At 42.3% G+C, this 23,737-nt stretch overlaps 1 protein-coding gene and 1 pseudogene across 1 annotated transcript in view; both read right to left on the bottom strand.

Moving 5' to 3' along the window:
- Window positions 1-23,737, bottom strand: part of chn2 (chimerin 2) — a 379,687-nt gene that overhangs the window by 275,710 nt on the left and 80,240 nt on the right. The window lies entirely within an intron of this gene.
- Window positions 2,885-23,737, bottom strand: part of LOC144672307 (large ribosomal subunit protein eL24-like) — a 77,333-nt pseudogene continuing 56,480 nt past the window's right edge.

Below are 23,737 nucleotides of genomic sequence, written 5' to 3'. Positions count from 1 at the left end.
GGGAAGAGTCTAGAGAACACTCTGGAACCAACTTGCATGGACGTAACAACACCGTGCATGACAGTAACCTGGGATCTGTAAATAGGTAAAGGTTAACCATCCAGGATTCATGTTTAAATATACAAGTCTCAAGATCTCATCATTGAGACATCTAAAGAACTCATATTATAACAGTTGACTGTTAATTCTCTAAAATGGCAAAACAAGCCACTCAGTTGCATCTGTCCTCCATGCAAAACAGCAACAAAATTAAAACTGGATAGCTCACCTAGGCCAGTGGACCCTGCAAAATCCTCCTCACTAACATTGGTAGAATGGTACCAAAATTGGGAGAGCTGTCCCACTGCCTAGTCAAACAGCCTGACATAGTCATACTCTCAGAAACATATCTTTCCGCCAAAGTTCCAGACTCTGTCATCACCATCTCTAGTATGCCCTGTCCCACCGAGAGAGCCACCAAGGGTGGCAGCACAGCACAGTATACAGTTGCGAGGGAGTGGCACTACGAGTCCTTAATGTTTCATAGGGTTTGAAGGCAGTCTGATAGCAACAGGCCAAAATGGGTAAGGAAGCCTCTAGCTGATTTCCACCTACAGACCTCCTTCAGCTGCTAAATCAGTGCTCCTCCGTGTTGAACACCACTTGGAAGAAACATTGCGGGTAGCAAGAGCACAGAATGTAATCTGGGTGGGGGACTTCAACACCCATCACCAAGGGTGGCTCAGCAGCACCATGGCTGACCAAGTAATGAAGCCAGCCTGGGCCAACAGCAGGTGGTAAGAGAACCAACATGAGGGAAAAACCTGCCTTACCTTGTCCTCATCAATGTACCTGTTGCAGACGCATCTATCCATTACAGTAGTTGTAGGAATGGTCACCGCACAATTAATATGGAGGCAAAGTCCCATCTTCACACTGAGGACACTCTTGATTATGTTTAATGACAGTACCAACATGTGAAATAGAACAGATTAATCCAAGAGGCTCTAAAGGCCATCTGCAGCAGAATCGTATTCCACCACAATTGAGAACCTCATGGCTAGGTATATGCCTCACTCTTCCAACATCATCAAGCCTGGGTATCAACCCTGGTTAAATGAGGAGTGTAGGAGAACATGACAGAAGCAGCATCGGCGCACCTAAAAAAAAAAAATAAGCGCCAACCTAGCAGAGATACAACAGGTGTTCTGATGAAAGATCATTGACTTGAAACTTTAACTCTGTGGAACAACAGCAACCTGAATGAGAACACCAAGCTGCAAGTCTAGAAAGTCTGAGTCCTCAACACACACCTCTACAGTAGCGAGACCTGGACAACATTTGCTAGCCAGGAGAAGAAGCTGAAGAGTTTCCACCTTCGCTGTCTCAGACGTATCCTTGGCGTCTCTTGGCAGGCAAGGTCACCAACTCAAAGGTCCTGGAGCATGCTAATTCCATCAACACAGACTCATTGCTAAACCAACAACGTCTGTGCTGGGTCCGCAATGTTCATCAGATGGATAACAGTGTATATTCAAAGACATTGTGTATGGTGAACTAGCCACTGCATGACAACTTGCTGGGTGCCCATGTCTCCACCACAAGGACACCATCTCCAACCATCTTCAGTTTCTTCATCAATGACCTTCCTTCCTTCATAAGGTCAGAAGTGGGGATGTTCGCTGATGATTGCACAATGTTCAGCACCATTCGCGACTCCTCAGATACTGAAACAGTCCATGTCCAAATGTAGCAAGACCTGGACAATATCCAGGTGGCAAGTAACATTCGCGCCACACAAGTGTCAGGCAATGGCCATCTCCAACAAGAGAGAATCCAACCATCGCCCCTTGATGTTCAATGGCATTACCATCACTGAATCCTCCACTAGCATCCTGGGGGTTACCATTGACCAGAAACTGAACTGGACTGGCCATATAAATACTGTGGCTACAAGAGCAGGTCAGAGGTTAGGAATCGTGCGATGAGTAACTCACCTCCTGACTCCCTAAAACCTGTCCATCATCTATAAGGCACAAATCAAGAGTGTGATGGAATACTCCCCACTTGCCTAGATGAGTGCAGCTCCTACAACACTGAAGAAGCTGGACACCGTCCAGGACAAAGCGGTCCGCTTGATTGGCACCATATCCACAAACATTCACTCCCTCCACCACTGACGCACAGTAGCAGCAGTGTGTACCATCTACAAGATGCACTGCAGGAATACACCAAGGCGCCTTAGACAGCACCTTCCACACCCACAACCACTACCACCTAGAAGGATAAGGGCAGCAGACAGATGGGAACACCACCACCTGGAAGTTCCCCTCCAAATCACTCACCATCCTGACTTGGAAATATATCACCATTCCTTCACTGTCGCTGGGTCATAAACCTGGAACTCCCTTCCTAACAGCACTGTGGGTATACCTACACCACATGGACTGCAGAGATTCAGGAAGGCTGCTCACCACCACCTTCTGAAGGGCATCTAGAGATGGGCAATAAACGCTGGCCCAGCCAGGGAAGCCCACATCCCGTGAATGAGAAAACCCACAAGCGAGATATGAAAATGGTAAACATTGACACTGGCAACTCGGAAACATTCGCCGATGTCCATGACCTCTTCAGGCTGATTGTTTTTGGAAGAACTGAGCAGAAATGGAAACCTCAACTGGCCTAGAAGAGGGCCCAGAGAAAACAGGCCAGCAAATTGTGCACCTTCTCAGTCAACTGTCTTCCTCTGCAGCAAATGCAGCAGAGACTTCTATGCCAGTCTGGGGCTCCTGAGCCATACCAGGTGTTGCTTAACACAGAGTTGACCATCATGGTACTTGTTAGAGAAATTCCCAAGCCTGCTTATGAAGAAGACAAAGAGACCAGGCTGCATTGGTAGAGACTGTTTATTTTATTTTTTTTAATTTTACTCAGGTTTTATTTTACATCAACAATTGATTTTTATATTTAGCGTTTTCCACCAACACGTGGAGCTTGAGACTTCATTGGCTTAGCAAACTTCTGTTTGGGTACTGCTTTCTGAGTAGGCTAAGCTGTAGCTGCACTGACCTTCTTTGTTGCAGCTTTGGCCTTCTTAGCCTCCTTGGCAACCCTGATTGCCTGTTCACATTGAGTCTTGAGCACCTCAGGCTTCTGATTCCTCTTAGCCATAATCTCAGCAAGAGAGGCACCAGAAATAGCCCATTGGAACTTCACTGCACGACAGGAGCGCTTTTTCTGAATCTCTTCAGACTACCCTTTTTTCTGTTTGCGCCTATACAAGACAGTCCAGTTGATCTGACAAGGGTTTCTCTTGGAGAGGAAGACGGACTCACATTTTGAGCTCAGAAACTGGAAAACCTTCCCATCGATTCTGGCATAGCGCTTCCCGTGACCATTTTATACCCACTATAGCTGCAGAGCTCAACTTACTTCTGCATTCTAACACAATCTCCCCCAGTGCTGGCTCACTCTTCTTTATAAACACATCTATATATAATTAACTAATCAGTACCCAACACCTGTTAACCTTATTACCTTAAACAACTAGGTATTTAACATCCATCAACAGAAACTATTAGATACCAACAGTGCAAACAAGATGGATGGCTGCCAATGTAAACACCTGAAGGTTGTAGGAGCCAGATTGTGCATAGGTGGGCATACAAATTGACAAAAGTTGTAGGATGTGGATAAGGTTGTTGTTGTTGTTTGATGATAAATGAAGATCACTGATATGAGGGAGGATATTGTGGGAGACAGGGCTATAGAAAGCTGTGTTATTGACCAAACAAGTCATCAATGTAGCACAAATACAGCATAATTTGAAATAATGTGACCGTAACCTGTTTTGAAGCAGATAGTGTATGTAGCACCCAGTTAAGATGTCCAAGGCAATAATAAATAATTTGCAATTGTTCTCAGAATTCCAGAAGTTTAAGACCCAACTCACAGCATCACCAATAGAATTTGTGCTGAAAACTACACAGAGTTAGGCCTAAACTTTGAACATGAATGACAGTTGGGGCATTACAACTGCTCGCATAATTTCATAAAATGGCTATGTAAAACCACCAGCAGCACTGTTTAAATGATAGGAAAAATCACTTTTCTTAAGAAAATTCCAAGGAGAATGAAAGGTGAATTTTCAGTGAGGCATATTGAAGAGGTAACAAAGATCAAGGATAATTTTGGTGCACACAAATGAAGGGTGTTGCGCAGAATCACATTAATGCCAGAAGTGTGTCTGAGATTTGGTGAGACGAAGATCCAAATGACCCAGTGAGAATCATTCAAAATGAAAAAGCAATATATATACATAATATATATATATGAGTTTTACCATGCAGAGAAAAGATAAATTTTGTAAAGCCTCTACCAATTTTGTTACATGGTAGTTACACAAATCACTTCTGCAGATGGAGCTCAAAGTGCTATTTCATCGAATGTCATCTCATTGCAAATGACCCATCTTTTCCTCCCGGGGGCAGTGCAAAAAGATTTCCAGTAAAACTTCTAGAATTCCTGGTGCTTCCAGAGCTCTTGCTACCTTCCCCATGGGGAAACCATAAACTAAAATAACCAAGGGCTGAATCTTCCAGTCAGCATGCGGGGGTGGGCCCGACATGCCGATGCGTAAAATGATGCTCAATGACGTCAGGCGTGCGTCCCGACGTCGTCGCGTATCATCTCGATATTTCATTCGGTGGGCGTGCGCCCGCTGAAATGTCAATGACCTATTAAGGCCATTAAAAAGTAAGTAAACTAGTTAACAACGCTGCCCATCCAACCTTAAGGTTGGCAGGCAGGCGAAAAGCCCAAGCCACCTTCACGTTTTTCAGGAAACCTCATCCACAGGTGGGGGTGAGGTTTCCTGAAGCTTTTATAAAATCAATAAATTAATTTCCCCACCTTTACAAACATGTCCCAACTCATGTGACACTGTCACATGAGGGGACATGTTTAAATAAATTTTTACTTTTTTGAAGTTTTTTTTATTGTCTATTCACTCTCCAAGGCAGCTCCATGCCTCAGGGAGATTTCTGAGCTCTTCTGCGCGCATGCCAATCGCGGGCAGCGATCAGCTCCGTGCCCACCCCCGCCCTGCCCACCCACCCACCATAGGAAAAATTCTTCCCCAAGTTTCCCAAAATGACTCTCTAAGGAATTACATTAAACTGTAAAGTTTACTTTAATGCAAATTGAACAGGAATTAAAAGGCAAATGCTATCTCAAATAAAAAAGGAAATTTCACTTTAATTAGGTCATAAAACAAAGATACTGCATAACCACAAGCACTTGCATCACTCTCCATAGACATGTAGGCCCACATGCAGTTCCAAAGTTCTCTAACTCGCCTCTTTTATGTAGGAACCTCACTTTCCCACTCAATCGATTTGCCCACCCAAGTCACGTTCCCGTCACCTGAACGGCACACTCCTCCAGAACCTCGTTAGCTAGGTTCACTACAATCTTGATGGCACAGATTCCTCAGAGACCCTTTTATCCTACTCCTTTAACAAATCCCACTAAATAATCTGGTCAACTCTGGCAAAACTGAAGTGGCAGCAGTAAAATTGTCCAAATCACAATCCCCGCTCTAACCTTGTCTTGGTTTTCTGTCCTATTTAACTGTATTACACACACAACTCCTTGTAAACGTGTCTTCTCTGTTCTCCCCTCTGCTGGAGCTCTCATTTAATCTTTACAGCAGTAGCTTCTTTGCCTGCAGCCACACCACATTTGGTCTTAACTGCCTTCCTATTGGTATTGCTTCCAGGTCAAGGGTCACCAGGTAACATGGACCAGAATTTCTCATTATCCGAGAAAATTACATTTGATCCCTTTACAATTGATGTTAACTCTAAAAGACCTTTCAAAAATTCTTAAAAACAATTACAGATTCCACAGAAATTTTAAAGAAATTACAATTTTTTCTTACTGTACTGCTTCTGGGTCATAGGTCATCACAAACTGTATATTACCCCTTCCAAATATAAAAAATTTTATTGTTGGGGGAAGGCTATACTTTATCACAAGGGGGTTTGCAACTTATTGCAGCTAAAAGTGACAGCTCCATTAGCTTTTCAATTCTTACAGAAGTTCTTGCCTAATAAGCCACTCCAGTAAGCACAGACATGGGTTCCAGGATTTGAGTCGTGTCATATACTCTGAGTTTCTTGACTGCTGCCTGAAATTGCTGAATGCAGCACCATTACCAGAATATGGGTAACAAAACAGTCATCCCCCAATGAAGGATAGAATTTATGAAGCAACTGTGAAATATGATATGCACACAATATGTTATCTTAAGGCGATTCCCCTCTCATTCTTTTGCTGATGGCAGTTGTGAGAGTGAGAGGGTACAGCTAATCTTTCTCTAATATCTGGCAGCCTAGGTCTCTTTGCCAGGCCTTCTTCAGGTTTTCTGTATCATTTTCTTTTAATCGTGAGGCTGGCATGGATCAAGAAGCAAAATGTGTTTGCTCTAGTCATTTGAGGACTGGAAGCCTTTTGCGTACAGCTAGGTCCTGGTGGAAGTGTTAAATTTGGATAATCACTTGTTAACAGGGACTTGACAGCAACAGGAAAGAGGAGAGAAGAGGTATCCTTTTCTGCCTCTATGTGAAGTGAGAATGCAAGGGGGCTGAAGCCTTAATGCAAATACTGGACTTGGAATTGGAGTAGAAGAGTTAACCCATTTCTGCAACGCATCATTAAAAGCCATTTGTCAACAAGTAGTAATTTTTACTCCACAGAGCCAAAAATCTTATCTACATCCAGAGTATATAGACAGGAGGCTTATGCCTTTGTACTCATTTATTTTGTTGAACAGGCATCTTCTACAGTTCCATAAAAAGCCCATACAGTCAGGTTATCTAAACCTTGATCCAGTCTGCTGGCTAGTATTTTATAGTTGGTATTGAACATGGGTATGAGAATATTGGATGAACTTATGTGTCTTTCATTTTCATTATTAAAGTGATTCTAGAGCCTAACAACTGAAAGACTTCCAGCCACTTCAGCAAGGCTGAGCATTTCAGCAAGAAGGGGGCAAGACTATATCTCTGAGTTTGCCATAATCTAATTTACTTGTTGGAGGATTGGACAATAATACATCCTTAAAGATAATTCTTTTCATATGCTTGCTCTTCACCTCAACTCATCGCTAATGACAGAGTTTTCAAGTATCTGAAGTATGAACCAAATGCAAGCAGTTGTCAACAATCTCTCACTCTGAGTTACATACTGTAGTTACATTGTCAAAGTTAAGAATGTGTTTTCTTTAGTGATGGCATTGCTTTTTCAAATTATGATCCACTTTCCTTTTTATCTGTTCCTATTCCTGAAATGTAGTTCTCGACTGCTGTAGCTATTTAGAATGCATTACGAAGCAGAAAGCATTTTTTTTTTTTTAAAATCACTGCTTTTTCCTCAGCTTTTTCTATGTTGAACTTTCTTACAGTACGCTAACTTGCTTTCAAAGTTACCCAAGAAAATGAATGGAGAAATCACATTGGTTCCTGTTTTGTGCAAAAATTATAAATTCTCCAGAATTGGTTTCCCAAGAAATTTTGAACGCCCTTTCTATTTTTCTCACTGGAAAGACCATTCAGATAAACTGTATTCTCTAATGAACACGATGAGTGTCCAATCTTACTCTAAACATAGGCTATAACCGTGTGCTGCATCTGCAAACTTCAGTTAATACTGAGAATGAGTTTGAGAATCTGCATGTAGTCAGCTAGGCAGAGAGTTCAATGAAAATATTGTTGGAGCCATTCTCAACACAGAATATTGTTTAAGCAATTAGCACATTTTTCTTACACATCTATAACAATAATACAGTTTCTGTCTGTCCACATTTTCCGATTGGTCGGTGGCTTGATTTGGTGGGCACAGCAGTAAACTTCAAGGGGCAAATGAACTATGAAATGAAATAGATAGATGGAATCCAATGCTACTCTCATGTTAGTTGGGTAGAAGATGAAGATGCAAATTTTGGCCTCATTTACTTGGCTCTCACCCCAGTTCTTGCCATTCCCCTGCCCCGGTTACTGGCACCCAGTGCTCCCAGATGCAGGTTACTGGGCCCCGCCACTGCCCAGCCTTACTTACTAGTCTGAGCCTTTGGTCTTCCACAGTCTTGATTAATGGGTTGTTGATGAGGACGGGGGTTGGGGTTGGGGAGTGGGAGATGGCACATGAGGGGAAGAGGCGGCGGCAGCAGGGAGAGATGACATGTGAGGGGGAGGGGGAGACAACCTCGTATGGTGAGAGGGAGACAACCAACCTTGGAGGGAGAGAGGGGAAACAGCATGGGATGCAGAGGGGGGAAACGGCATGGAGAGTGAAGTTGGCATAGGATGGGAGACATGTCATGGGAGTGAGGGTAGATGGCACAGGGTGGGAAAACAATTGGGGGAGGGAGATGGCAGGTGAGACAGGACACAAGGCATGGAGACAAGGGTGAGGAAGGCAAGAGGGGAAGAAAGTGAGTCGGGAGACATAGCATGGACAGGGAGATGGCACAGCGGGGCGCAGGGTGACATTAGAGGGTGGGGACGAGTTGGACCCGGCGGGGGAGATGGCACCGGGGGGGGGGGGGGGGCATATATGGAGGAGAGACAGCATAGAGGAGAGAGGAGACAGTACGGGAGCACGAGGGTGTTCAGGGACAACATGGCACTGGGATGGGACGGGTAGAAACGGCAAAGGAGGGGGTTACAGCAATGGGGTACAGTGTTGGGTGGTATGGAGGGGGCGGCATGGAAGGAGGGTGGGATGTTGTGGAAGATGTGGAATGGAGATGGGATGGCATGGGAAGGATGGGATAGCATAGGAAGTTGTGGAATGGGGATGATACGTGAGGAATGACAGGAATGGGATAGGTCACAACTTGCAAGAAATGACATGGGAAGGATGGAATAGCATGGGATGGGGTTTTAAGTACTGTTGCAATAAAGATAGTAATTTCACATAAATGTTTTGTGAGTCACTGCTAGTTTAGTTAGTAACTAATCAGATTTTGGAGGTATGAGGAGCGGGCGGGAAAGTCAAATTGAGGCAGAAATTCATTCATGATTATATTGACTAGCAGTGCAGGCTGAAGGGGCTATATGGTCTATTCCTTATGTTTTTATATTCTATAATGCCACTAACCTATATTCTAACAGTTGGTGCTGAGCATTAAGAACCACCCAAGGTGGTGCCCAAAAGGATCTCAAAATATATTTTAAACAATTTAACTGGTTCAGTCTATTCATGAATTGGTAGCTGTTGCTGACTCTCCAATTCTGATTCAAAGTTTCAACTTCATGATTAATGGTTTACATTCATGCTTGCTGCTTACTGATCGTTATGCGCTCTCTGTTGTATGTAATTCATTTGTTGCCTGAACTGTATCTTACAGGATAGGACGCAGCCAGTTCGCTCATTGTGCCTGCGCTGAGTTCTCCAAAACAGATAAGTATTTAGTCCCATTTCTCTGCGATCTGAAACATTTCCTTTTCAAACGCTGATCCACTTTTCTTTTTATCAGCCCCTATGGTTGACACGTTGTTCTCCACTAAAAAAAATGCTGAATTGAAACAGTGTAGCTTTCTCTTTAGTAGTCCTTGTAATAGACTTTATTGTAGGTGTAATTAACTTGGCAATGTCTGCTGTACATATGCCTTCTGATAAATATCAGAAAGGGTGCCAATCAGAGATACTTGCACACAAAAAACATCAAACATCAAAACATGTTTCAGAACAGCATTGTGATGTTTATTGCTCAAAACAATCCTAAGTAAACTATTTTCACAAATGGGTTTCTCATCTCAACTCTACAATACAGTTTCAACCCAACATCTAATTGACTATATATAGAACAGCTAACACTTTTTTTCTTATCATTCGGCTTATTTTAGAACTTGCCCCACATATTACCCAGCAAAGAACTCACATTAATGTAACTTTCCTGTCATCTTTTGGGTGCGACATTAAACCAAGGCCCCAATTGCCTGCTCAGGTGATATAAAGGATCCCATAGCACTATTTCGAAGGACAATAGGGGAGCTATTCCCGGTGACCTAGCCAATGTTTATCTCTCAATCAACATCACAATATCAGATGATCTAGTCATTATTACACTGCTTTGTGGGTGTTTGCTCTGTACAAGCTTGACTGCCACATTTCCTACATGACAAAAATAACTACACTACATTTCGCTGATTCTAAAGCGCTTCACGACATCTCTGATCATGAAAAGCAATACATAAATGCAAGCTTTTCTTTTATTAATTATACTGCAAAATCTGAGCCAGAGGTTTTTGAAAAGTCAAACAAATTTTGGTTAGTGCATTATTTTTCCTCCATAGGGAATAGTTTGAATTTCAACACTTAGAAAACATACCCCATAGAGTCCATTGCTTTATGCAATGTGAGACATGGTTCCTGATTTCCCAATTGGCTTACGATCAGTAATTTACAGGTTGCATACACCATCACTGGGGTGTTGCCCTTCAACTCAAAACTTGCTCTGCATTGTATATGAAATCCACACCTTGCCCGTACTTTCCACAAGCAGAGCAACTGAAATTTACTCCGTGGGGGTAGCTAACCAATTACAACTTTCCCCTCACGTCACATACATACCAACCACAGCCTCTAAGTGTACACAAGCATTTGAAACCTACGCCAAAAGAATCTCTCCAACCACAAAAAAAGAGCGTGAGATATTTAAAGACACTATGCAAGACAAGTTACAGAAAAGAAAGTAGCAAAAGGATGAAATGTAATTGTTTTCTAAAGGAAGACGACCATTGTACATCAAAGAAAATACCTCATAGGCAGGAGGCCAATGCAGAAGTAAACTATAATTGAGAGAAGTCTAGCAAGCGCTTCAACACTGCAAAGCTATGACACAAGCCACAACATTCAACAAGTTGCCAAACTCTAATAGACTAAGAAATGGACACACTTATTCACAATTTAACAAAATCATTGTTGTGTCATTACAACAGAATGGAATACAAATATACACCAATTTCTGATCTTAGCAATATTTGCTTAGCTGTAGAAAAAGCACAGTTTTACACTGCATTTACAGAATGACCTGACGCATAAAAGAGGAAGAGCAAAAGGGCATCAGCAGAGTTTGCAAAAACCTGGCAATATACTTAATTAACAATTGTTGGTGATGCGCAGCTAAAACGCTGCACCTCAATTTGCAACCTACTTTTTAGTAAAAGAGATAAATTGCAAAAACAGAGCCCATTATGACTTATCAATCTCCAGTACAAAATGCAATAACGAATTTATAGGCACAGCACCACAGGCCACATCAAATGGAGAAATAGCCATCTGTCCATGGAAAAAAATGCCCAGAAAGTACTGAATCAAATGGGTTATGAATCAAAAAGTATCACTTAATAAAACCAAGAACAACTGCAATATGCAATATATTAGACTATCAGACCACCTGATAAAGAAGGGTTTAGATACCTGAGGAGCATATTGTGGATTCATAACTTATGTAGAACAGCCATTTAATTGATGCTAATTTCAAATCTGATAAATACTGCACAAATGACTTATTCCATCTTAAATAAATGGGGAATAGTGGGGCAGGAGGAACAGGTACTATTTAAAATTAAACCAATTAAACCCTTAAACATGCCTGGAGAGTTCCCTTCTTCTCTCATCTCATGGTGCTGGGGAGGAATGTCTGGCTTAGACACTGTTTCAATTGCACCTATCCCTTCAACTTCCCATGTTACTGTTTGCCAGTTTTCCTCTGATTCCAACTCCCACTTCTGCCAAATCCTTTCTCTCTCTCATCACTTAAGACTATTCAGAGGCTTGAAAATTATGCCCAAGGTCTTTCCAGGTGCAAATTCCATGACTTATTATTCCAGTCTTAAACAAGACAACAATATTGGATATAAATGGGTCTCTTATGGTTCAGTTCAGCTTAGAGACATAAAAACACAACTTAGGAGCTGGTATGGGCCATTTTGCCCCCGAGGCCTGCTCCACCATTTGATCAGATCACGGCTGATCTGATTGTGGCCTCAACTATATTCTCCTGTCTACCCCCTATACCCTTTGACTCCCTTGTCATTCAAGAATGTATTGAACTCAGCCTTAAAAATATTCAGTGACCCAGCCTCCACTGCTCTCTGGGGAAAAGAATTCCAAAAACCAATGACCGTACAAGAGAAAAAATTTCTCCTCAGCTCCACCTTAAATGGGAGACCCCTTATTTATAAACTCTGTCCCCTAGTTCCAATCTCTCACACAAGAGGGAACACCTGTAAAGTCCCCTCAGGACCTTATATGTTTCAGTAAGGTCACCTCTCTTTCTTCTAAACTACAATGGAACAGGCCCAACCTTTCCTCATAAGATAACCCCTCATTCCAGGAATCAGTCATGTCCCCTGAACTGCTTCTAATGACAATATATCCTTTTTCAAGTAAGGAGACCAAAACTGTGCACAGTACTCCAGATGTGGTCTCACCAAAGCCCTTACAATTTAGCAAAACTTCCCTACTTATATATTCCATTCCCTTTTCGATAAACAACAACATTCCATTTGCCTTTCTAATCACTCACTGCACCTGTATACAAACTTTTTGTGATTCACGTGCTAGGACATCCAGATGCCTCTGTACCATTGAGTTTGCAACCTTTCTCCATTTTAATAATATACTGCTGTCCTATTCTTCCTGCCAAAGTGGACAAGTTCACATTTTCCCACATTATACTCAATCTGCCAATTTTTTCCCGCTCACTTAACCTATCTAAACTCCTTTGTAAACTCTATGTCCTCCTCACAATTTACTTTGTTAACTATTCTGCAAATTTAGCAACCATACATTTGGTCCTTTCAAGTCATTTATTTGGATTGTAAATAGTTGAGATGCCCACACTGATCCTGTGGTTACAGCTTGCTAACCTGAAAATGACCCCTTTATCCTTACTCTCTGCTTTCTGTTAGCCAACCAATCCTCTGCCCATACTAAAATATTACCCCCATGAGCTCTTATTGTGCATAGTAACCTCTGATGCGGCACATTATCAAATGGCATTCGGAAATCCACAACAGATTCCCCTGTATCCACGTTACTTCCTCAAAGAAATCTAATAAATTAGTCAAACATGATTTCCCTTTCACAAAACCATGTTGACTCCGCCTAATTACATTAAGATTCTCTAAGTGCCCTGCTTAAACCTCCTTAATATTAGATTCTAGCATTTTCTCAATGACAGATGTTAGGTTAATTGGCCCATATTTACCTGCTTTTTGTCTCGTTCCTTTCTTGAATAGAAAAGTTACATTTGCTGTTTTCCAATCTGATGGGGCCTTTCCAGAATCTAGGGAATTTTGAAAAATTAAAGCCAATCTATCTGTTACCTCCATCAGTTCTTGGTGACTTGTTAGCCTTTAGTTCTAATAGTTTTCTCAGTACACTTTCCCTGGTGATTGTAATTATTTTAATTTCTTCCTTCCCTTTCAACTCTTCATATATAAGCATTTCTGGGATGTTATTTGTGTCTTCTACAGTGAAGATGGGCACAAAATATCTATTTAATGCTTCCGCCATTTCCTTATTTCCCATTATTAATTCCCCAGACTCTCACTCTAGAGGACCCACACTCACTTTAGTTACTCTTATCCTTTTTAAAACTTGTAGAAACTCTTGCTATTTGTTTTTATATTTCTACCTAGCTTTCTCTCATACCATCTTTTTTTATTCTTTCAAGTGATGTGGGTGCCACCAGCTTGGCCAGCATTTATTGCCCATCCCTAAGTGTCCTTGAGAAGGTGATAGTGAGCTGCCTTCTTGAACCGCTGCAGCGCATGTGGTGCAGTTACACACACAGTGCTGTTATGGAGGGAGTTCCAGGATTTTGACCCAGTAACAGTGATGGAATAGTGAAATAGTTCCAAGTCAGGATGGTGTGTGGCTTAGAGCAGAACTTGTAGGTGGTGGAGTTCCCATACATCTGCTGCCATTGTCCTTCTAGGTTGTAGAGGTCACAGGTTTGGAAGGTGCTGTTGAAGGAGCCTTGGTGAGTTGTTGTAGTGCATCTTGTAGATGATACACACTGCTGCCACTGTGTGTCAGTGGTGGAAGGAGTGGATATTGAAGGTGGTGGATGAGGTACCAATCAAGCAGGCTGCTTTGTCCTGGATGGTGTTGAGCTTCTTGACAGTTGTTGAAGCTGCACTCATCCAGGCATTATTACATCACCCTCCTGACTTGTGCCTTGTGGCTGGGGGACATGCTTTGTGGAGTCAGGAGATGAGTTACTCACCTCAGGATTCCCAGCCTCTGATCTGCTCTTGTAGCCACAGTATTTACATGGCTGGTCCAGTTCAGTTTCTGGTCAATGGTAAGCCCCAATAAGTTGACAGTGGAAGATTCAATGATGGTAATGCCACTGAATGTCAAGGGGAGATGGTTAGATTCTCTCTTGTTGGAGATGGTGATTGCCTGCCACTTGTGTGCCATGAATGCTACTTAAAACCTATCAGCCCAAGCCTGAATGCTGTCCAGGTCTTGCCACATATGGGCATGGGCTCCTTCAATATCTGAAGAGTCACAATTGGTACTGAACATTGTGCAATCATCAGTGAACATCCTCACTTCTGACCTTATGATGAAAGGAAGGTCATTGATAAAGCATCTGAAAATGGTTGGGCCTAGGAACTCCTGCAATGATGGCCTGGGACCATGACTGACCACCAACAAACACAACCATCTTCCTTTGTGCTAGATATGACTCCATCCAGTGCAGCATTTTCCCCCCAATTCCCACTGACTCCAGTATTGCTCAAGCTCATTGATGCCACACTCGGTCAAATGCTGTGATGAGCAATCACTCTCACCTCAGCCCCCAAGTTCCACTCTTTTGTCCATGTTTGGATTAAGGCTATAATGAGCTCAGGAGCTGAGTGGCCCTGGCAAAAACCAAACAGAGCATCAGTGAGCAGGTTATTGCTGAGTAAGCGCCACTTGATAGCACTGTCAATGACACTTTCCACCACTTTACTGATGAAGAGTAGACTGATGGGGCAGTAATTGGCCAGGTTGGTTTTAACCTGCTTTTAGTGGGCAGGACACATCTGGACAGTTTTGCACATTGCCAGGTACATGCCAGTGTTGTAGCTGTACTGGAACAGCTTGACTAAGGATGCAGCTAGTTCTGGAGCACAAGTCTTCAGTGCTATTGCTGAAATGTTGTCAGAGCCCATAGTCTTTGCAACACCCAGTGCCTTCAGCTGCTTCTTGATATCACGTGGAGTGAATCAAATTGACTGAAGTCTGGCATCTGTGATGTTGGGAATGGATCATCCACTCGGCACTTCTGGCTGAAGATTGTTGCACACACTTCAGCCTTGTTTTTTGCACTGATGTGCAGGGCTCCCCCATCCTGGAGGATGGGGATATTTGTGGAGCCGCCTCCTCCTCCTGTTAGTTGTTTAATTTCCATTACCATTCACAACTGAAAGTGGCAGGGCTGCAGATCTTACATATGATCCATTGGTTGTGAGATTGCTTAGCTCTGTCTATCAAAAGCTGATTTTGTTGTTTGGCATACAAGTAGTCCTATGCTGTAGCTTCACTAGGTTGACATTTCATTTTAAGGTATGCCTGGTGCTTCTCCTGGCATGCGCTCCTGCACTCTTCATTGAACCAGGGTTGACCCCCGGCTTGATGGCAAAGTCAGGGATATACCAGGCCATGAGGTTACAACTATTCTGTTGCTGATGGTCCACACCAACTAATGGGTGCCCAGTTTTGAGTTGTGAGATCTGTTCGAAATCTATCCCAATAAGCACGGTGGGCCGTGCCACATAACGTGGTGAAAGGTATCCTCAATCTAAGACGGGACTTTGTCTCCACAAGTACTGTGTGATGGTCACTCCTACAAGTACTGTCATGGACAGATGCATCTTGACAGGTAGATTGGTGAGGACGAGATCAAGTAGGTTTTTCCTTCTTGTTGGTTCCCTCACCGCCTGCCACAGACCCAGTCCAGCAGGTATGTCCTTTAGGACTCGGCCAGCTTGGTCTGTAGCGGTGTACCGAGCCACTCTTGGTGATGGGCATTGAAGTCCCCCACCCAGAGTACATTCTGTGCCATTGCCGCCCTCAGTGCTTCCTCCAAGTGGTGTTCAACTTGGAGGAATACTGATTCGTCAGCTGAGGGAGAGGGGGCAGGTCAATAGGTGGTAATCAGCAGGATATTTCCTTGCCCACGTAGGCCTGAAGCCATGAGACTTCATGGGGTCTAGAATCGATGTTGAGAACTCCCAGGACAACTCCCTCCCGACTGTATACCACTGTGCTGCCACCTCTGGTGGGTCTGTCCTGTAAGTGGGACATTGTACGGTATGATTCGTGAGTATGATCATGTTAGGCTGTTGCTTGGCAAGTCTCTGGGATAGGTCTTCCAATTCTGGCACAAGCCCCTCGATGTAAGAAAGAAGAATTTTGCAGGGTTGACAGGGCTGGGTTTGCTATCGTCATTTTCGGTGTCTGGATCGATGTCGGGTGGTCTGTATTGTTTCATTCCTTTCTGTAGACTTTGCAGCAGTTTTGATACAACTGAGTGGCTTGCTAGCTCATTTCAAAGGGCATTTGAAAGACAGCCACATTGCTGTGGGTCTGGAGTCACATGTAGGCCAGACCAGTAAGAATGGCAGATTTCTTTCCCTAAGGGACGTTAGTGAACAAGTTGGGTTTTACAGCAATAATTTCATGGTCACTATTGCTGAGGCTAGCTATTTAGTTCCAGATGTTAACTGAATTTAAATTCCACCAGCTGCCATGATGGGATTCAAACCTATCTCTCCAGAGTATCAGCCTGGGCCGCTTGATTAGTAGTCTGGCGACATTACCACTATTGCACTACCTGCCTCCTTATTAATTGTTTGGCATTCATTGCTTTTTTTAAAAAATTCTGTCCAATCTTCTGACCTACCACTAATCTTCGCAGAATTGTATGCTTTTTATTTCCAATTTGATACTGTCTTTAACTTCCTTAGCCACAGATGGTGCATTCGTCTCCTAGACTCTTTCTAGAGTCTTACACTGGAATGTATCTTTGCTGAGACTTTCAGCACAAAAAGACATGCATTTATATACTGCTCTTCCCAACCTCAGGGCAGCCTAAAGCATCTTGCTGGTGGAATACTTCTGAAATGTAGGCAGTGTTGTAATATTTCTTTCTGTTTTAGTTTAGACAACCATTGAATATCACTTCTACAAGAGCAAAATACTGTGGATGCTGAAAATCTCAAATAAAAACATAAAAAGCTGGAAATACTTAGGTCAGACAGCATCCATATAGAGAGAAAGTGACTTAATATTTCAAGCCGATGGCTTTCATCAGACCTGGAAAAAGTTAGGGTATGACAAATAGAGAAGCAGGAAAAGTGGGGGGGGCAGAGGGAGAGAACAAAAGCTAAAGTCACTTGGTGGTACAGAACTTAGATATCGCTGAAAAGAGACATGTTGTTGAAGCTTTCTGTCTTGCACTCAAGGACAAATGCAAGGATGCCAAATTTCAAACATTCACAATAGTTTATGCTACAAGAGAAAAGGGTGCTAATTCATTGGCAAGTCTCCATTTTTCCCTTATGAGATAAAATATTTGCAGGGCTACGGGAAAGAGAGTGAGACTTATTGGCAGCTTTTTCAAATATGTGAAAAGCATGATGGGCTGAATGGCTTCCTTCAGTGATGTAAGGTATTATTATTCTGCGTGTAAGCCTAAACAAGTGAATGCCTGCAGGCAACTCGGAAACAGCTGAACCCAATGATACCCTCACCCAATGTTGGCACAAGCCCCCAGATAATAGTAAGGAGGATTGTTTTAGTTTAGCAACATTTGAATATCACAAGAATAAAATACTGCAGATGCTGAAAACCTCAAATAAAAACAGAAAATGCTGGAAATACTGAACGGATCAGGAAGCATCTGTAGAGGGAGATTGCAAACATCACAGCAATGAGGGGTGGAATATTTTGGAAGGTCACATCAGTGACTGCACTTGCCCCAACACTCCAGCTAACACTGCACAGACCAGGGAGTGAGCCTGCCACTATCACAGTCCCAAGTGTTCAACTGTTCACTGCTTTAACCAACTAAATCAGGGAGTTATTATAGCTTTTATAGATTCAGGAATATTGGTCACTTCTTTCTCTTTTCAAAGTATATTTTCTTGTTTCTTTCTCCCTCTCAAATCATGCAGTTATTCCTACTTCTTGAACTAAAAATGCTTGAAGACAATTTTTTAGAAATTAAATATAGGAATAAGATTAGGAGCCAATGGCTTAAAAAGAGGAAAAAAAACACTTATTTTTCACAAGTTTAAAAACAAAAAGAATTTGAAAGTGGGTTGATGACAGGAAAAGAATCGCACGTGCATACTAAACATATCTAAAGCGTAAAGTCCAACACTAATGCAGCATGTACAAAACAATACCAAGTGAATTGCATGGAAGGTGCATAATCTATACAGATACACACATACAGACTCACGTATACAGGTGTGTGATATATAATACATATGAGGCCAGCACTTGCAAAAGAGATATAATCAATTACATAATTGCTTTCACAAATCTGTGTCAGAATTGCCGAGGCTGTGGCTTTACTTTGGGATTGCCTGCCACAAGCAAAACAAGACCTGTGTACTGACAGCTGATCGTCCTAGCGCATGACCCTAACACCTGGCTAAGTCTAATATAAAACCAGTTTTCGAGGCCGATTCCAGCTATAGAGACCTTCCCTCTGTTATCAGCCCCTTGATCCTTGTCTACTCCTAATCAAATGCAGCGAATAGGTTAAAATTCCAGAGCGGACACCTGTGACAAATACCATATTCACATACACTCCAAGCCAAGCAATGTTGGTGCTTTCCAAGGGAGTCATCATTTTCAACCACATAAGTATGAAAATAACAGGCCCCATTCCTCCAGAAGGCCAATAATTACCTTTCGATTTTTCAAGATTTGTTCCTTGGTTAATTCCTTTGTAATGACATTAAGCATGTATTATTTGTTTTGAACTAACTTAATAGTTTCAAATAAATGCAGCATAAAGCTTCCTACATCACTGGTGTAAAAATAATTTTCAGCTAAAATATAATTCATTGATCACCAGAAGTAGTTGCGTAAAAAAGCTTCCTGCTTCACACAGGCCAACTCCTGCAACAAGCATTTTGGATAAGAAACTGCAAAATACCTGTGGGTTACATCACAACAACCTGCATTTACACAGTACCTTTAAATGTAATAAAACATTCCAAAGTACCTCATAGCAGTGCTAAAAGGTGACATTTGACACCAAGTCACATTAGGCAATCTTGGGGCAAATGGCCAAAAGTTTGGTCAAAGAGGTAGGCTTTAAGGAAGTCTTATAGGAGGAAAGAAAGATAAAGAGGGGAATGATTTAGATATGGAATTCCAGATCTTAGGGCCTAGGAAGCTAATGGTGGAACAATTAAAAGTTGTGATGCTTAAGGAGCCAGAATTAGATGAGCACACATGTCTTACAGGGTTGTGGGGCAGAAGGAGATTAGAGAGATAGGGAGGAGTGAGGCTATGGAGGAATATGAAAAAAGGATGAGAATTTTAATATCAAGGTATTACTTAACCAGGAGCACAGGAGTGATGGGTGAACAGGACTAGGTACGAGTACGGAAACGCAACTGAATTTTTGATGACATCACATTTACGGAGGTTAGAATATAGGAGATCAGCTAGGACTGTGTTGAAATAGTCAAACCTAGAGGTAGCCAAGCCTTGGATGAGGGTTTCAACAGCAGAGGAGCTGAGGCATGGGTAAAGCTGGGCACTGTTATGAAGGTGAAAATAGGCAGTCTCAGTGACAACATACATATTCATTGTCAGACTTTCATCTTGGAGACAAGTAAGGGCACCAATGTTGTGATCAGTCTTGTTCAGCCTCAGACTGTTGCCAGGGATGGAGTCAGTAGCTAGGAAACAGAGTTTGTAACAGGGGCCAAAGACAATGGCTTCACTCTTCTCAATATTTAATTGCAGAAAATTTCTGCTCATCCAATATACGATGCCAGATAAGCAATCTGACAATTTAGCGACAGCGGAGAGGTTAAGAGATGTGGTAGTGAGGTAGAACTAGGTGTTGTCAATGTATGTGAAGACTGATGGTATATTTTCAGATGACGTTGTCAAGGAGCAGCATGTAGATAAGAAATAGGAGGGGGCCAAGGGGTAACGGTGCGAAAGAGGGAAGAGAAGCCATTGCAGGTAATTCTTTGGTTATGATTAGATAAATAAGAACGAAACTGTGTGCAGTCCTACCCAGCTAGACAATAGTGGAGAGGCATTGGAGGGGGATGGTGTTGTCAACCATGTCAAAGGCTGTAGATAGGGTAAGAATAATGAGGAGATATAGTTATCTTTGTCACAGTCACACAGGATGTCATTTGGGACTTAGATAACAGCCATTTCGGTACTGTGGCAGGAACAAAAACCTGATTAGAGTACTTCAAACATGGAGTTCCAGAGAAGACGAGTACAAATCAGGTGGATGGGGCAACAACAAGTTGAAGGACTTTCGATAGGAAAGAGTTCAGACGTGTGCATAGTAGGTTGCAAGGATGGCGGAGTCAAGTGATGTTTTAAGGAAGCGAGTAATGACAGGAGTTTAAAAGGAAGGAGTACTAGTAGCTGAAGAGAGAGAATCACATTCATGATCCAGAAAGGCAACCACATTTTTTTAAAAGTGTGTGTGTGGCGGGGGAGGGGAGGTGGGGAAGGGGGGGGGGGGGGGGGGGTGAGGTATTAATTATTCCCCTAGTGGTTGCCTTTATGCTGAAGTCAGCCTATCTGACCATTTATTACACCTTCAATCCATTCTAACACTTCATTAATACTGCAGTTCAGCAGCAGGTATCCCTCGCACAAGGTAAAAAGAAACACAGATGCCCAGTAGCACTGTTAATAAATACACTGCTAAGCTAGGACCTCGCTGTTCCAAACAGTCTAATATCACATAGGTTCCAAGTTTCGTGCCATGTCAACTAATCTTAGCTAGGGCAAAAATAGGTGTACTAACTCTGTGTCCACTAGCTTGGTGGACCAAATGACAAAGAGGCTAGTTTCACCGTGCACATGGAGACTTCAAATCTGGATCTGGCTTTGCTGTGTTGCTTGCTATGATTGAGCAGCCTGCCAGGAATTCACAGAAACTGTACTGTCACATTAACATTTAAAGAATAAATCCAAACATCCAGCAATTATTCGATAGAACTACACAAGATTTCATGCTTTTAAACAAAAACAAAGTTTATTGCACATCAAAATGTATTAACAGTTTACAACTATGTATATTATCAACACAGTTTTACTTTTTACTTTCCCAGAAGAAGTCCCTTGAATGTTACAACAATCTTAAAGGTGCATTCACTTCTCTAGAGGCCAAACCAAATATATGCCTCCAGAATTCACTTGAATTCTCCTCAGCGTTCCGGCTATCCTTTGAGATAAAATTCTATGGACTGTCCTTCCATAATCTTTTTGTCTACACAACCCTTCACCTTTTCTTTATGGACCTCAAGGTGCCTCAGTTCCTTGTTAAGATTGCCGGCAGATATCCACCTGCTTTCTAACTCTGCTGACTGCTTTCTGCCACAAGGTTCAGTGAGGGCTGCTATAGATTTCTTCCACTCGCTGCAAGCTAGAAAAAATCTTCCAGCTGCTTTTCCCTCACAAAATCCAAACTGAGATAGAGCTCTACCCTCATTCCATGTGGTGAATGAAGTTAGTATTTTCTCTGCTTGAAGTGCAGGCCTAACTATCATCTCCTGTTGCCTCTCAAATCCAGTGAGAAGCAGTCTACACTAAAACAATACTGCAACTAAAACAGAAAATGCTGGAAAAGCTCAGCAGGTCTAACAGCATCTGTGGAGAGAAAAACAGAGTTAATGTTTCGAGTCCATATGAGTCTTCTTCAGAGCTGCAACCACCTGTTTTGTCAGCAAAATCCGAAAACTGAAATAAAAGAACCTTCCAGCCCCACAGCCCATCTCCACGGCAATGTGGCATGCTTTGGGATGGTCTCAAACAGAAACATACAAATTATTTGATCCTCAATGCTAGTCTTGGATTCTGTAGCCATATGAATAATTTATATTGTTAATGGAGTTTTACGACCTTTCCTCCAGATGCCCTTCCTTTCATCTGAAAACTATATACATAATTTAAATTTTTTTATTGAATTAAGGGCAGACTTATTGGCACTATTATGCTAAGATAGAAGACCCCCTATTGTTTATGGTTTTCACACTGTTCACTCTGACCTAAGCATAATCAACTCCAAACTTGTTGGAGTTGCATTTACATCAGAGTTACTAACAGTTTCTCGATCAGAAATTTTTATTTATATTTAACACTTCCATCCCTAAAACTAAAAGTTATATTCTAAAATATATGAATTATGAACTAGGTATTCACAACAGAATAAAAACTGTTTTAACTGGCTACTTTAGAAATTTAAGAAATAATGCTCACAACATAAATTCCTACCTAAGCGTAACATTTGTTGATAAGTTAGTTCCAACTTAATCAGGATTCAACTATATAACAAAAAGGTCTCCTTTTAGCAGTACAACATACACCAATTGATACAAGACCAGAAAGTATGCCATATCAACTCCAATGAGGATAAATTACAATCCTTAACTGTGCTTAGTTCAGGTAATCTGAATGTAGATTGAATCACTCACAGAAACAAAATCACCCACATGTCGCAGAAGCATACAACCTCACCAGCATTCATCCTGGGCCTAATGTGAGATCAGCATTGTTCCTCTTTTCCCTAACGTTTGAATTCATATTTCCAGATTTCTTTTTTCTGGAATTCCTTACCACAAGGCATTATCACCATTTGATCAGTAAGGAGACAAATGGCTATGCCCGAGTGAGACAGAGGCAGAGTGAGTAATGAATTAGGTTCACGTGGGAATTCAGTGCACAGGAATTAATCTAAGTTGACTAAGTAATTAAATTAAGCTAACCAAACAAAATAAGAGAGCCCATGAAGCAGAGGAGGGAGAGAGCCGTGAGTTTATAGATAAAATCTAAAAGTGACGTCACAGGAGTCCTGTAAGTTGACTGGTTGGTAAGTATAGGCCTTTCAGGACTCGGCACAGAGGAGAAGATTGGTGAGTGACAGTTGAGTTAAGATGTTATACCATACTGTAGTAAGCACTTCGTATAAAGTTTAAGGTATGTCAGCGCAGCTCAGCCATGTGGAATGTGCATCTGCAGGATGTGGGAAGTCATGCAGGCACAAAGTACCCTCGATGACTACATCTACAGGAAGTGTCACCAACTGCGGAAATTTGAGCTCTAGGTTGCGGAACTCGAGCGGTGGCTGGAGTCACTGTTGTGCACCCACAAGGCTGAGGATTACATGGATAGCACGTTGAGAGGGGTGGTCACACAGCAGCTAAGTACACAGGCAGAGGGGGCATGGGTGATGCCAGATTATCTAAGAGAAACAGGCAGGTAGTGCAGGAATCCCCTGAGGCTGTCTCCCTCTCTAACCATTTTTCTATTTTGAACACTGGTGAGCGAGATGGTTCCTCTGGGTACTGTAGCAATAGCCAAGTTCATGGCACCACAGGTGGCTCAGCTGTACAGGAGGAGAGGAGGAAGAGTGGAAGTGCTATAGTGGTAGGGAATTCAATAGTATGGGGGGCAGGCAGGC

Source organism: Cetorhinus maximus, chromosome 3 (genome assembly GCF_964194155.1).
Source record: "Cetorhinus maximus chromosome 3, sCetMax3.hap1.1, whole genome shotgun sequence".
Lineage (NCBI taxonomy): Eukaryota > Metazoa > Chordata > Chondrichthyes > Lamniformes > Cetorhinidae > Cetorhinus > Cetorhinus maximus.
The sequence above is the reverse complement of the archived record's forward strand: the minus strand, read 5'-3'. Positions and strand labels throughout refer to the sequence as shown.